The sequence below is a fragment of the Portunus trituberculatus genome, chromosome 31, assembly GCF_017591435.1.
Source record: "Portunus trituberculatus isolate SZX2019 chromosome 31, ASM1759143v1, whole genome shotgun sequence".
NCBI lineage: Eukaryota > Metazoa > Arthropoda > Malacostraca > Decapoda > Portunidae > Portunus > Portunus trituberculatus.
The window spans coordinates 4,938,128-4,952,000 of record NC_059285.1 but is presented as its reverse complement, the minus strand read 5'-3'; the positions used below and the strand labels follow the sequence as shown (position 1 = coordinate 4,952,000).

At 42.0% G+C, this 13,873-nt stretch overlaps 1 protein-coding gene across 1 annotated transcript in view; it reads left to right on the top strand.

Moving 5' to 3' along the window:
• The window catches only part of LOC123511381, a 30,134-nt gene that overhangs the window by 1,136 nt on the left and 15,125 nt on the right, over positions 1-13,873 (top strand). The gene's annotated exons all lie outside the window — the stretch shown is intronic.

Here is a 13,873-nt window from a genome sequence, read left to right as displayed (position 1 = left end):
GACAGGACTATGAAATTTTCAAAGCAATGTTTAGAAGCAAGAAATAGGGCAAATAGGATCCTGGGTTTTATAAATAGAAATGTTAGTTATAAAAGTAAGGAAGTGGTGCGTAGCTTATATAATTCCTATGTTAGGCCCCATTTAGAGTATTGCATACAGGCCTGGTCACCCCACTATAGGCAGGATATCAACATGTTAGAAGCAGTTCAGAGAAGAGCAACTAGGATGATACCAGCATTAAACCGCCTGGAGTATAGAGATAGATTAAAGGAATTAAACATGTTTTCATTTGAGAGGAGATGTATAAGAGGGGATATGATGAGTTATTTAAAATGTTCTCAGATACAAACTACATAGATGTGAGATCTTTCTTTACCTTAGAGGAGGGAAATAGGACTAGAAATCATGGCAGGAAGATTAGAAAGCAAGGCTGCAGGTTAGATATAAGAAAATATTTCTTTAGTCATAGAGTGGTAGACTTCTGGAATGCATTGCCAGAGACGGTTGTAAATAGCACTAGTTTGACAATGTTTAAAAACAGATTAGATAAGCACTTAAATTTATTAGATTTATAATTATGTATAGCACTGCATGATAGTTTTTATAAGAAATTTACTATAGTTAAATAAGACATGATCCCCATGTATGGGGACCACAAATTGTAGAGGATTTTGCTGCAGGACTTAGCCCTGTTAATGGGCCAAATATTTAGAATTAGTATATAATGTATTGTGTACTTGTAAGTGTATCTTTAAGTACTGATGAAGAGGTCGCTGTGCGACTGATACAGGATAACCTAGATGGGACCTGGTGGCCCTTTGTTATCCTATTATTTATGTTATGTTATGGAATCTTTGATGTGACTCATGTGTTTCTGATGAGAAATGTAGTAAATTGATTGATGCTATAGGGGTATATCATTTGTCAGTGTCTGATCAAAATGCTGGCATGACAAAATGCCAACACCAGTATTTTGACTCAACAAGTGTCAGTATTTTGTTTTTGAAAGGATAAGTTGGCAATGCCAAAATAACAATGTTTGCATTGTGTCTTGTTATTTGTTTTATTTTTAGTTATCAGTCAAATCAAAAGCAGTTCAGAACATATTAAGGAAAAAATAAAGAATGGCACCTTTCTAATCATTGAAACAACCATGCAAGGTGATAGAGTACTTACTATACAACATGCTGTGAAGTTTTCAATGTGGGGATGGCTTTTATAAGACCATAGTAATTAGATTAATATTCTGGTGCCTGCAGAATCTAAGTCCACAATGATTTGGTTTTTGGTATTTTTGGTTAGTGTGTGCATTTTGGTTAGGTTGGGGTTTGTGTTTGTGGTAAGGTTAGGAGTGCAACTTCACCGGCAAGGTTAATGCCAAGGAGAAATGTGGGAGATGTGCAGAACAAAGTAGTGAGGTTCTGTGTGGGGTATGTAGCCAGGAGGTAGAGAACAGGGATAATGGCCTGCAATGCGACCTGTGCCAAATGTGGCTACATGCCCAATGCGAAAAGGTGGGAAATGGGCTGTATAGGGAACTGCAGATGGAAGAGGAGATGCCTTGGGTGTGCACTAGGTGCATCGCCCAGGCAAAAAAATATGTGGAGACAGTGAGGAGGATGCGGGAGGAGAGAGAGACCATGGTGAAGGAACAGCACAGGCTAGACAGCGAGATTAAGGGGCTAATGGAGAGTCTTAGTGCAGTGGAGAGGGAAAATAGGTCCTTGAGAGAAAAGGTTAGGAACCTGAGGAAGAGTCAGGAAAGGGAGGCAGAGGTCGTCAAGGCAGGGACAGAGGGTGCTGGGAAGGCCAGGGAGTATGCTAGTGTAGCTAAGGGTATGCTGCCACAGCAAACTCCATCAGGGTTAGGGAAGGGGCTTCACCTACCCCTCCTGCTGGGCAAGACCCAGAGGTGGCAGTAGTGACGGAGTTAAGGGGTGCTGAGGCCAAGAAGAGGGCTGCTGTGGCAGCTCCTCCCTGAAGGGTACCTGAGGGTGGAAAGACAAAGTGGCCCATAGTGTGTGTGGGGGATAGTATGGTGAAGAGGGCCCACGTACATGGCCATGAGGGGAGAGAAGAGCAAGCTGGTGAACTTGAGTGGGAAAGGTGTAGAGGAGGTGGTAGAGGCAGTTAGGGAGAATATGAGAGGCCTGCAGGAAGGCATGCTCATACTCGAGGGAGGTGGCAACGGCCTCAGGCAGCTGGGACCGGAGCAGACAGTCAGGAAGGTGATGGAGTGTGTGAGGGAGGTAAAGAGGGAGAAGGTGCGAGTGGCAGTAGTTGGGGTGTTAGGTAGGCCGAAGGAGAGCAGAGGATATGAGGAATTGAGGAAGGAAACCAATAGGCTGCTGAGACAGGAGGTGCTAGACCTCAAGATAGAATGTAGCAAGAGGGAAGGGGACTACGACGTCAGCTTCCTAGACCTGGACGGTGCCCTGCCACCAGGAGTGTATGACAGGGACGGTGTACACCTGGATAGTGAGGGGGACAGGAGGATGTGCAGAAGGTTTCTTGAATGGGTGACTGCGACAGAGAGATTGTGTGAGATGAGGGAAAAGAGGCAGGAGTGTGAAAGGGAGTGACTGACGAGAGAGAAAGGGTGTCTGAGGATAGGATGTGTGAATGTGAGAGGATGGGATGTTGGAAAAATGGAAGACCTCAGCAGGGAAATGAATGAATGGAATGTAGAGGTAGTCTGTGTAACTGAAACCCAGCTAAGAGAGAGAGTAGAACTGGAGTCAGAGAGTTTTAGAATGATAGGTAAAGGTAGGAGTAAGCAGCAGAGGAAGGGGGGAGGGGTTGGAGTAATGGTAAGATTAGATGTAGGCGTGGACATAGAGGAGATAGACGTAAGGGAGTGTGAGATGAGTGAGGATGTTATGGCAGTGAGATTAGAGTATAAGGTAGGTAGGGACAGAGAAAATAATATTAATTGTGTGCTACATGACCGTTGAAAGAGCAGAAGTGAGAGCTGAGAATGAAAGAAAATATAGGATTGTTGAAAGGCTGGTACAAGAGAATAAGAATGAAAAAGTAATTGTGATGGGGGACATGAATGGTCATATTGAAGTATTGGGTGAGGACAATTGCTATTAGATTTTGTGGAGATGAATGAGCTTGAGATTTTTAATGTGACCATGGCAGAGGGTAGAGAGACACGGTGTGGAAAGGAAAGTGAATCTGGCATTGACAACATGGTGGTTAACGACAAAGCGAGGGAACGAGTGAAAGGCATGTGGGTGGATGAGGAGAGAAAGACTGATGTAGCAAGTGACCATAATGTTATGGTATTGGAGTATGAGTGTGTGAAGGAGAAGAGTGAAAGGCATATGGGTGGATGAGGAGAGAAAGACTGATGTAGCAAGTGGCCATAATGTTATGGTATTGGAGTATGAGTGTGTGAAGGAGAAGGTGAAAGTGACTACACAGGGGAAGGGAAGGTGGAAAGTTAGAGAGGCAGACTGGGATAGTTTTAGAGAAGCGATAGAGAAGATGGAATGGAAGACTGGTGAGAATGGGCCACAGACAGAGAGAGGAGTGGATAAGTGTAATAGGGGTTTAGTTAGGAAACTAACCATAGCTGCAGAGGAGAGTATTGGTAGGACAGAACCAAGAGGTAAAGGGAGGGAAAGGAAAAGGAAGAGGCGGTGGAACAAAGAGATAGACAGGGCGAGGAAGGAAAGAAGGCAACTGAATAGGAGATGTAGGAGCCTTAGAAGGTACAGACAGAACAGTGAGGTAGAGAGAAAAGAGTATGATAGAATGTGGGAAGAGTATAGGAGTAAGCAGCAAGAGGTGAAGGCATTAATCAGGAGGGCCAGAGGGAATGAGGAGAGGAAAATTATTGAGGAACTTAGGAGAAAGGGTGAAGAAGGAGGTAGGGAATGGTATAAATTTTTAAGAGGAGAGGAAGGTAATAAAGTAGACCATGTAGAAGAGTTAGTAGTGAATGGAAGGAGAATTAGGGAAAGGGAGGAAATGATTAGAGAGATAGAAGAGTACTGGAAAGCTATTGGAGGAGTGAATGAGCCAGCTAGGAACTTAGGAAACATCACCCTAGGTAGAAAAATAGAGGAAGGAATGAATGAAGAGATCAGTATGGATGAGATTGAGAGGTATGTAAAGAAACTAAAGAGAGGTAAGGCTCTGGGTATTGATGAGATTCTGAATGAATTTTACAGAGAGGGTGGTCAAGGAGTGATTGAGGGGCTGCATGAGTTGTTTGGAAGGATTTGGAGGGATGAAAGAGTGCCTGCAACCTGGAATGAAAGTAGAGTGACACTTATACATAAAGGAGGTAGTAAAAGTAGGAAGGAAATTAGGAACTATAGACCAATAGCAGTGTGTGATTCAGTGTGTAAGATATTCTGTGGTGTGTTGAATGAAAGACTGAGTGAAGTGATAGAAAGAAATAGGGTAATGGGTGAGGAACAGAATGGGTTTAGGAAGGATAGAAGAGGTGAGGATAACATGTATGTAGTAAATGAAGTGATAGGGAGAGCGAGAAAGGACGGTAGGAAGAAGTATTTAGCTTTTCTAGACATAGAGAAGGCTTATGATAGAGTAGATAGGAGAATGCTGTGCAAGGTATTAGAAAAGTCAGGGGTGAGTGAGAAGATAGTGAGAATCATTAGGAGTATGTATGAGAATACAAGAGCGGTGTTTAGTATGGGGGATCTGGTGACTGGATGGGTGAGTAATGAGAGAGGAGTGAGACAAGGCTGTGTTCTTTCCCCTTTACTATTTGGCCTATATGTGGAGGAGATGGCAGCGAGAGTGAGGCGAACAGGATTAGGAGTGAAAGTGGGGAATGATGTGCTGAGCATTCTCCTGTATGCAGATGATGTGGTGGTCCTTAGCGAGCACCATGCAGAGCTGCAGGAAATGCTGAATGCTGTGAGTGAGTATGGAAGGGATTTTGACGTTAGATTCAGCAGGGAGAAGAGTAAAGTATTAGTAGTAAATGGGGATGTGTTAGACAGGGACAGGACATGGATGCTGGGTGGGGAGGAAATAGGAAGAACAAAGGAGTACAAATATCTGGGTATTTGGCTGGATGAAAGAGGGTGTGAAAGGACCAAGCAGGAAAGAATAGCACGGACTAACCAATGGGTGGGGAGGCTAGGTAGTGTAGCACGGTGCAGGCAATGAATAGGCTAGAGGTTCTGCTGAACATGACAGGCAGGATAGCGTTAGATGCCAACAGGTATGTGGCAGTGGAGGCGATCAGAGGAGATATGGGATGGAGTACATTTAGGGAAGGGTTAGTTAAGGCAGTATTGAGGTATAGGGTTAGACTGCAGAGGATGGATGGGAGTAAATGGGCAAAAAAGGTGTACGAATGGAACGTGTATGGACAGTGGGCACAGGAGTCGTTTGATATAGAAATTTGTGTGGGTGAAATAGGAATGCTTGTTAGAGGAGCCATAGGACATGGAAGTGTAGATGCGAGTAAGAGAGAAATCAATAGGCGTGTGGAAGAGAAAGGAAAAGCAGAGTGGAGGAGGGGGATGAGTGAGAAGACAACGCTAGAATGGTATCGGAGAAAGGACCAGCCTAGGTGTGAAAGTTTTATGATGGGAGCGGGGAACTGCTGTTCAGAGCCAGGACCAAGTCCCTGGAGGTGAACAGCAGGGTGTATAGGTGGAAGAATGGAGGAAGCAAGGTGTGTGAGGTATGCGAGAGGGGTGTGGATGAGACAGTAGAACACTTGATGCTGGAGTGTGAGGGGTATGGGTGTGCAAGAGACAGGATGTTAGGTGTAGTGACAGAAGAGATAGGAGTAGAAGCATGTAGTGAGATGAGAGAGAGGAATGCTAGGGAATGGATGGAGTACCTGCTGGGGCTGTGTGTTGAGAGACAGGTAAATGGTCGGGTGATTGAGGGTGTGAAAGATTTCTTAGAGAGTGCCTGGAGGGAACGTATGAGAATGATTGAAAGGCAGGGACCCCTCAGGGATGGGGATGGGGAACAGGTGTGAATGTGATGAATGAGGGAGGGGGGAGGAAGGGAAAGCTTTAATGCTTCAGACTTCCTGCCCCGCTCTTCCATTTCCAGGTGTGTATGGGAGAACGCCGATCCAAAGGCTACACCGACAGCAAGTGCTGGGTGACTCCCAACTCAAGCTCAAGCTAGGATAGTTTAGGGGGGTCTGGGGACCCCAGCCTCCTGGCTAGCAGGTTATGTTATGGTCTGACCATTTTATGAAGATCACTTAGGCGTTGGTTTTTTTTTTCGGGAATTTCCCGGCCTGCGGCACTGCCAAACCTTGTGCTGGGCAAATTAAGGGGTTAGAGCCTGTGTGTCAATGAGAACCTTGTTTCCCACACACCTCTCTCTCTCTCTCTCTCTCTCTCTCTCTCTCTCTCTCTCTCTCTCTCTCTCTCTCTCTCTCTCTCTCTCTCTCTCTCATCCTGGCTGGTAGCGGGAGAGGAAGTGACCCATGGATTAACACGGTCACTTTGACCTGTGACCTCACTCAGTCACCCAAAGGGATGTGACAACGCTCGGAGGAAACGTTGTCAAGTATTGTTGTGTTTGCAAAAACAATGCAAAATATATTTAAGAATCAACACAAATTACTCTAACTTGCCTTTTTAGAGCATCACAATGTATATGTACTACAACACCATTCAGTTACCAAGTATTAAGTACCTGACTTGAGGTGCAAATTGGTACAAGTGTGACAGCGCCACAGGCCAGAAAATATCCGAAAAAGCCAACGCCTAAGTGCTCTTCATAAAATAGTCAGACCACAGGTTAGGATAAATTCAACGAAAATTATTCATTAATTTTTTTTAATTTTCCAATTTTTTCTGGTAAGGTTAGGTTAGGATAGTGTAAGCGGGGAAGTCTGGCGGGCACAGCCCCCTGGCTAGCAGGTTATTATGTTAAGTTAGGATAATTTCAGCAAAAATTATCCATGAATATTTACATTTTCCAAATTTTCCTTTTCCTTTCCTCTTTTGGCTCCTCCCTTCTAAAAGCCCCGATTCCCCACAGTCCCCCAAGCTTGCTGGGGCAGGTGGAGGGTAGGATGGAGGAAAAAGGGGAGGTCCTATTCAGTACTTTTACCCACATTAAAAATGCACAATATGCTGTTCTGATGAAGTTGGAGAGCTTTACATTTGACTTCACACTTTGTAGTTTTGGCCTCACGTCATACAAACAGTTTATTCAAGGAAAGGTGTTAACAGGCCTATAAAACTACTAAAAACAGCAGTATAGTATTATAGTAGCCTATGAAGTTATAAAAAAAACTGTCCAAGGGGTCTCCAAGTGCATAGGTTCGAATCCTGTCCACGGTCCGATTGTAGGTTGGGCTTCCTCACTAGGGGCAGCAGTTTCCTAGCGGATGGGCTTTGAGGTAGGAGTTATCCCAAAAAGTATCCCCTTTAGCCCATAAATTCCCGTGAAAAGCCCACATGGTATATAAAAAAAAAAAAAAGGTACAATCAGCAGTTTTCCTAGACACAACCAAATTTTGCTCCACACGGTTTGCATGTTTCCAGCTGTCAGCCTTAATCACCTATATATGCATCATGTCCTTTTTGTTTGGATACACTGTCTCTTGCTAAAATAGCTTCTATGAAGTTAAGTATTTTGAGGTGTTTCCACGAGTTTTTCTCACCCCTCCAACTGCTAACTCTGTACAAAGGCCTTATTCGTTCTCGGTGGAGTACTCTTTGCATGTTTGGGGGTGGTTCCACTCACAGTTTTATTAGATAGGGTGGAATCAAAAGCTTTTCATCTCATCAACTCCCTTCTTCTGACTGACTGTCTTCAGCCTCTTTCTCACTGCCAGAATGTTGCAGCTCTTTCTATCTTTTATTGCTATTTTTATGCTAACTGCATGCCTCCCCTTCTCCTGTAGCTTTGCTACACAAGGCTTCTTCCTCACATCCCTATTCTGTCCAGCTCTCTAACGCAAGAGTTAACCAGTACAAGCAACCCCCACTTAACGAAGGTTCACACAACAAAATTTTTCTACAACAAAGGTTTCATTTTACTACCATCTGCTCGTTTAACGAACACCAAACTTGCTTTAACAAAGTTTTATCCAGGTAATTTTTTCCTAGTTTGAAAGCCCCGCCATATCACGCAAGCCGACAGGCTTTTGAATACACCAGCGCCTCTCGTGGACAACACACGCGCCACTCACTCCCCCTGTTCAAAACAATAACAGCGTCAGCAGCAGCTCATCTTCCCTCGCTCAACTTACCACCAAAACGCCCTGCAATGTCGCCTAGCATTGCTAAGAAGACCAGGAAGTCTCTTACTCTCGAAGTGAAGCTGAATATTATTCACAGACACGAGAGAGGCTAGAAAACTAATAGCATTGCTCGCCACCATCTTGACTCCATCTTCTGTCTCTACTATTTTCAAGTCAGCAGACTCTATTAAGAAGGCTGGTGAGACTGTATCTTCCTTGCAAGCTAAAAGAACCACCTGAACTCGTGATCTACAATGGATAAAATGGAAAGCCTTGTGGAAATGTGGTACATAAGTTTTGTATGTGATGCAATGATGCGCCGTTTGTTTACATTCCACAGGCTGCTGGTTAGTGTCTTTCCTGTTTCACTCTCCCTCCCTTCATAAATTTAAGATCATCAACATTATAAAGTTACATACATACATTAGTGTACATTAAAATTACTTAAATTAAACTGCCTAAATGTTTAACTTCATTTTTACTTTCATTAAACCTTTCACTGTACTATGATGCACTCTTGCTTTGCTTACTCTCAATGGAAGTTTAAGTTAGGGGTTAAACTTGTTATAATCGCTTCGCTTAACGAAGGTTTTTTTTTTTTTTAGGAACGTAACCCCTTCGTTAAGCAGGGGTTGCCTGTATAGTTGTTTATGAGGAGGCATCCAAACGCAAACAGATCTAACTCTGCTAAGTTAACTGTAGTATTTCAGGATGTTTCAGCACTGTGTAAAAAAAAAAAAAAAAAAAAACTCATTTCTGAGACGTCAAACCGTAAGACACATAACCAAATGCCAAAATACCGATCCCGGCATTTTGACATACCGGCATTCTGTCTACCAACCATGGGTGCCATCTTGTTGATTTGATATTGCTAATATCATTTTAACTAAACAAAACTTAATGAAACCTAACCAAATTAGAGCAGTAAATATGAATGTACCAAAAGAAATTCAATAAATTTAAAAAAATTGTTGATGGCATTACAGTAAAACCTCAGCTCACGACCATAATTCGTTCCTAAATCCTGTTCGTCACCCGATTTGTTCATCCCCTGAATCAATTTTTCCCATATGAATGTATTAAAATACCATTAATCCGTTCCAGACCAAAAAAAAAATCATACTTTTGTCGATAAAACCCATTCAAAATAGACCTTTAATGTATGCATGACATGAACAAAATAATTATAAAAAGCCTAAATTGTTTTACTTACCTAAATGCTATCAAAATGATAATAAAATGAATAAAAAAGAAAAGGTTTACTTGAGAGACTGGACATTGATGGCATGATGGAATGGAGGAGAGGAGGATGGGGAGGAAGACAGACAAGATCTGAGAAGACAGTCATGAGAGAGGACTTTGGATGTGTGCAGCATGCCAGAGCTACATAACAGGTGTGTAGCGTCACAAGTCAGTGCCGCTATGTGGGGTTGTGTTATAGCAGAGAGGATAACGCCGAGGAAGCTACAGTAGAGCGCGCCGGTAACATCACCATGCCCAGGAAAAACAGGAGAAAATCGTGGTGGCACGGAGATTGTTATGTAATATTTTTCGTATGTTCCTATTTCTATTTTCTTTTGTGCTTATGTTTTGTTTTGTTGTTGTGTGATAGCCGGGTTGGCTTTCACACAAACGCCGTTTAACTGCGTTCATCCCCCAAAATATCGTTCGTCCCCTGGGTCAATATATTGACAAATTTTTTGGTCGTCTCCCGAATTGTTCGTCCTTAGAGACGTTCGTCAAGCGAGGTTTTACTGTATTATGAATTTGTGACACATGTATGAGTGTTCAAAATACTCAGTAGGAAGAGCTCTAACCAAAGAGATATGTCATGAAAGTAAAATTGAGTTAGGACAAATACTTTCCGACCAAAATCCACATGTGACTGGGTGAGGAAGGGACAAGCCCAGAAGCTCCAGACAGATATTCTAGTCAGACTAACAGGCAGCACAATTGATATTGATCAAATGATTGACTGGTTGAGTGTATTTTCAATAATTTAAATTCAATTCGCATCCGCATCCGCACTCTACAGAGGATGTGTGGATGCAAATGTGTTTTATGCATTGCACAACCTATAGATTATAGAGTAATATTTGGACACGCAGTCACAGACTCGCAGAGGACTGCCTAGTGCTTACAGACTTAGAGCTCAGACAGAGCTTAGAAATGGGGAGTAAATTTTTTGGTGCATGTCTAATAGATTAATTATCTAGTAAAACTAAAGCAAATAATATCACGTATTCATTTCCTTTCAAACTTACATAATGTAATGTGTCTAGAATTTAGGGGAAGGACAGGAGGAGGGAGCGAATTTTACATAGTGACTATGAAGTACAAATACACATAGTAAATAAATAGCAAACTGTGAATGGTGGGATGTTAGAAACTTAGTAACAACAGATGAGTGAGTCACTGTGTGTGTGTGTGTGTGTGTGTGTGTGTGTGTGTGAGGGGTGAAGAGGGAGATGGAGAGGGGGCTTATCACCCTTATCACCCCAACTCCTGTGATACCTTAATGCTGGTGGTGCTGAGAGAGAGATTGAGATTGTAATGTGTGTGTCGTGGCTGAGTAATGTCGTACATTGCAGTCTTAGTTCTTATTCCCACTTCACATGATAGAATTAAGTTTTTCTTCCTTAAGTACATTTATTGCTAATGTTTCCATAATTATACAAATAATAATATTGAAAAATATGAACCGACAGCGCTGAGCTCTTCTTATTGCATGAGTTTTCCTATCGCCACCTGTTTCCCCTGATATATGTAGTGAGTTGCCAATGATAAGATTTTCACAGAGGAAGTGTAATATTAGCTATTGTTTTATTATTATTATTATTACTATTACAGAGGGTTTTTCTATGTATTTCTTACTAGAATTTAATGCAATGAAGCATTATAATAAAGTAATTTTCTTTTCATATTGCTAAGCATCTCGAAAATTTATAATATTGATCCATAAGTTGTAAACTGGCATTCTGAACATAAGTCCTACATAATACACTGGCAGGTCATCAGCTTGGTAAAAGTTTGCCTTCGAAGTAAGAAGTGCTACTACTCCTTCCTTGCTTGTTCCCACATCCTAGTAACACAAAATGTGTGGCTGAAACTCGTCATAAAACTTTATTATAACAAAAAGTACTTCCACTGGTAAATTCTGAAACTCCCTTCCTGCGTCTGTATTTCTGTCTTCCTATCAATTAAATACTTTCAAAGAGAGAAGTATCAACTGTTAAGACACCATTCGAACTCATTTGGCGGTATTTTGGTTCTCCCACCTTGTTTTTGTTTGTTACTTTTCCTGCTGTCTGCATGGTCTGACACTGAAGCCCTTTTTTTTTTCTCTCTTGGTCAGAGTTTCACATAAAAACATCCGTATCTACATCTACAAGGATGTCATATTTTGATATCCGCATTTTAGCATCCACATCCACATTTGCATCCGCAAAATGACATCCGCTTATACATCCGGATCCGCGGATGTCTGAAATTCGACATCTGATACATCTCTACTTTCCATTTCTTTGGCGATGTTATACAGCTTCAGAATCTCATGTGGAAATTAGAATAGTGAAGATACTGAACATTAACCTTCTGCCCTCCATAGAAGCTTGACTCTGCAATGGATAAAATGGAAAGCCTTGTGGAAATGTGGTACATAAGTTTTGTATGCGGTACAATGATTCGTCCTTTTTTTTTTTACCATGTGGGCTTTTCACGGGAATTTCTGGGCTAAAGGGGATACCTTTTGGGGTACTTCCTATCTCAAAGCCCACCCGCTAGGAAACCGTTGCCCCGAGTGAGGAAGCCCAACCTACACTCGGACCGTGGACAGGATTCGAACCCGTGCACTTGGAGACCCCTCGGACCCCACAACACACATGGTTCCTCTGTACATTTGACAGGTTGCCAGCTAGTGTCTTTCCCTCTTCACTCTCCCTCCCTTCATAGATTTAAGATCATCAACATTATAAAGTTACTTACATACATACATTAGTGTATATTATAATGACAAATTAAACTGCCTAAATGCTTAACTTCATAATTTTTGCACCATGATGCACTCTCACTTTGTTTACTCTTAATGGAAGTTCTAGTCAGGGGTTAAACTTGTTATAATTAGTTTACTTAACGAATATTCGCTTAACGAACGTTTTTTTAGGAATGTAACCTGTTCATTAAGCGGGGGTTGCCTGTACTTGCCTTGCAAGAAGAATGAGTAAAGCAGCAGGAGGGGGAGGAGGAAGTGAATATGAAAATAGTTAGCTAGAAGAGAAGAAAGCAGCCAGTATAGCAGGTTGCTGTCTCGAGAAGATGAGGAAGTACAATTGGGATGCCAGTTGTTCCATAGTTGTGGCTGGTCTAGAACAAAGTCAGACAAAGTTCTTCTCTATGTAAGAGTCATAATGGATGATAATGCAGCAGCCGATGATCTCTTGGTTTGATTTGAGGCAGTACTGCCATGGTTGGTGAAAGCAGTATGTAAACAAACCACAAAATCAAATCAATATTCTACAATCATATTTAATTGTTAAATTCAGTATTTGTACTATAAAAGATGAAAGGATAAAATTTTCATAATCAGCTAGTGATACCTAATACCAATTAATGATAATATACTACATTATAGTATTTGATACAGTATATTCACTATAGACTCTTCGTAATAATGTTTTCCATCCCCTTGATGGCCTAAACACTTGAAAGGCTTATGGACCTGTTGGGGTCCCTCCTATTGTTCTCAAAAATTGTGCTTCTGTGCTTGCACCTTGCCTGGCCAAACTTCCAACTTTGTCTATTGACTTCCTCCTTTCCTTCTTGCTGGAAGTTTACCTACATTCAGCATTTTCCTAAGAAAGGGTGACCATTCTAATCCCTCAAACTATTGCCCTACAGCTTTAATCTCTTGCTTGTCTAACGTGTTTTAATCTATCCTTAATGGGAAGATTCTTAAACATCTGTCACTTCACAATCTTCTATCTGAATGCTAGCATGGCTTCCATCAAGGCTGCTCATGTTTTTTTCATTAAGGCCTATAGCGCTTGTAGGTACACTTGAAGAGTGTATAGGAAGCGCTGTTCAGCTTCTGCCCATTAGTGGCGTAGGCAATTTTATTTATAGTGGTACCCATATTAGGGCCCATATCACCACACAATCTCATTTTGGATGTAAGCAATTACACCTCCACCTAGAACCTGGGTATCATGGTGACATGTAGGTAACTTTAAACCACTTGACTAATGACATAGCTTCAAAGTGGTGTGTGGTGGGATTCGAGCCGACACGTGGACGTCTGCCCGATCCTGCGCTCGCCACCTTATCCACTACACCACCAGCTTCTGGTGTGTACCTAGCTGTGATGACGTGTAGAGTGCTTCATGAAATCTTGTCTGCATATTCATAAAGATTAGATGCCAGCACTTAAATAAACTATTAACCCTTTCAGTTCCAGGATGCATTTTCATATTCATTCTGCTTACTATCTGGCTATTTCTTACAGCATCAGAAATTTTTGTGGGGGATTAAGATAGGGAAGACTGGCCATTAATCTTCTGACCTCCATAGACCTTTTGTACTGTCAATAAAAATTGTATAATCACACCCAAAACTCATAATAAAAGTACATTCCGGTACTGAGGGGGTTAAGGATCGTTAAATTTA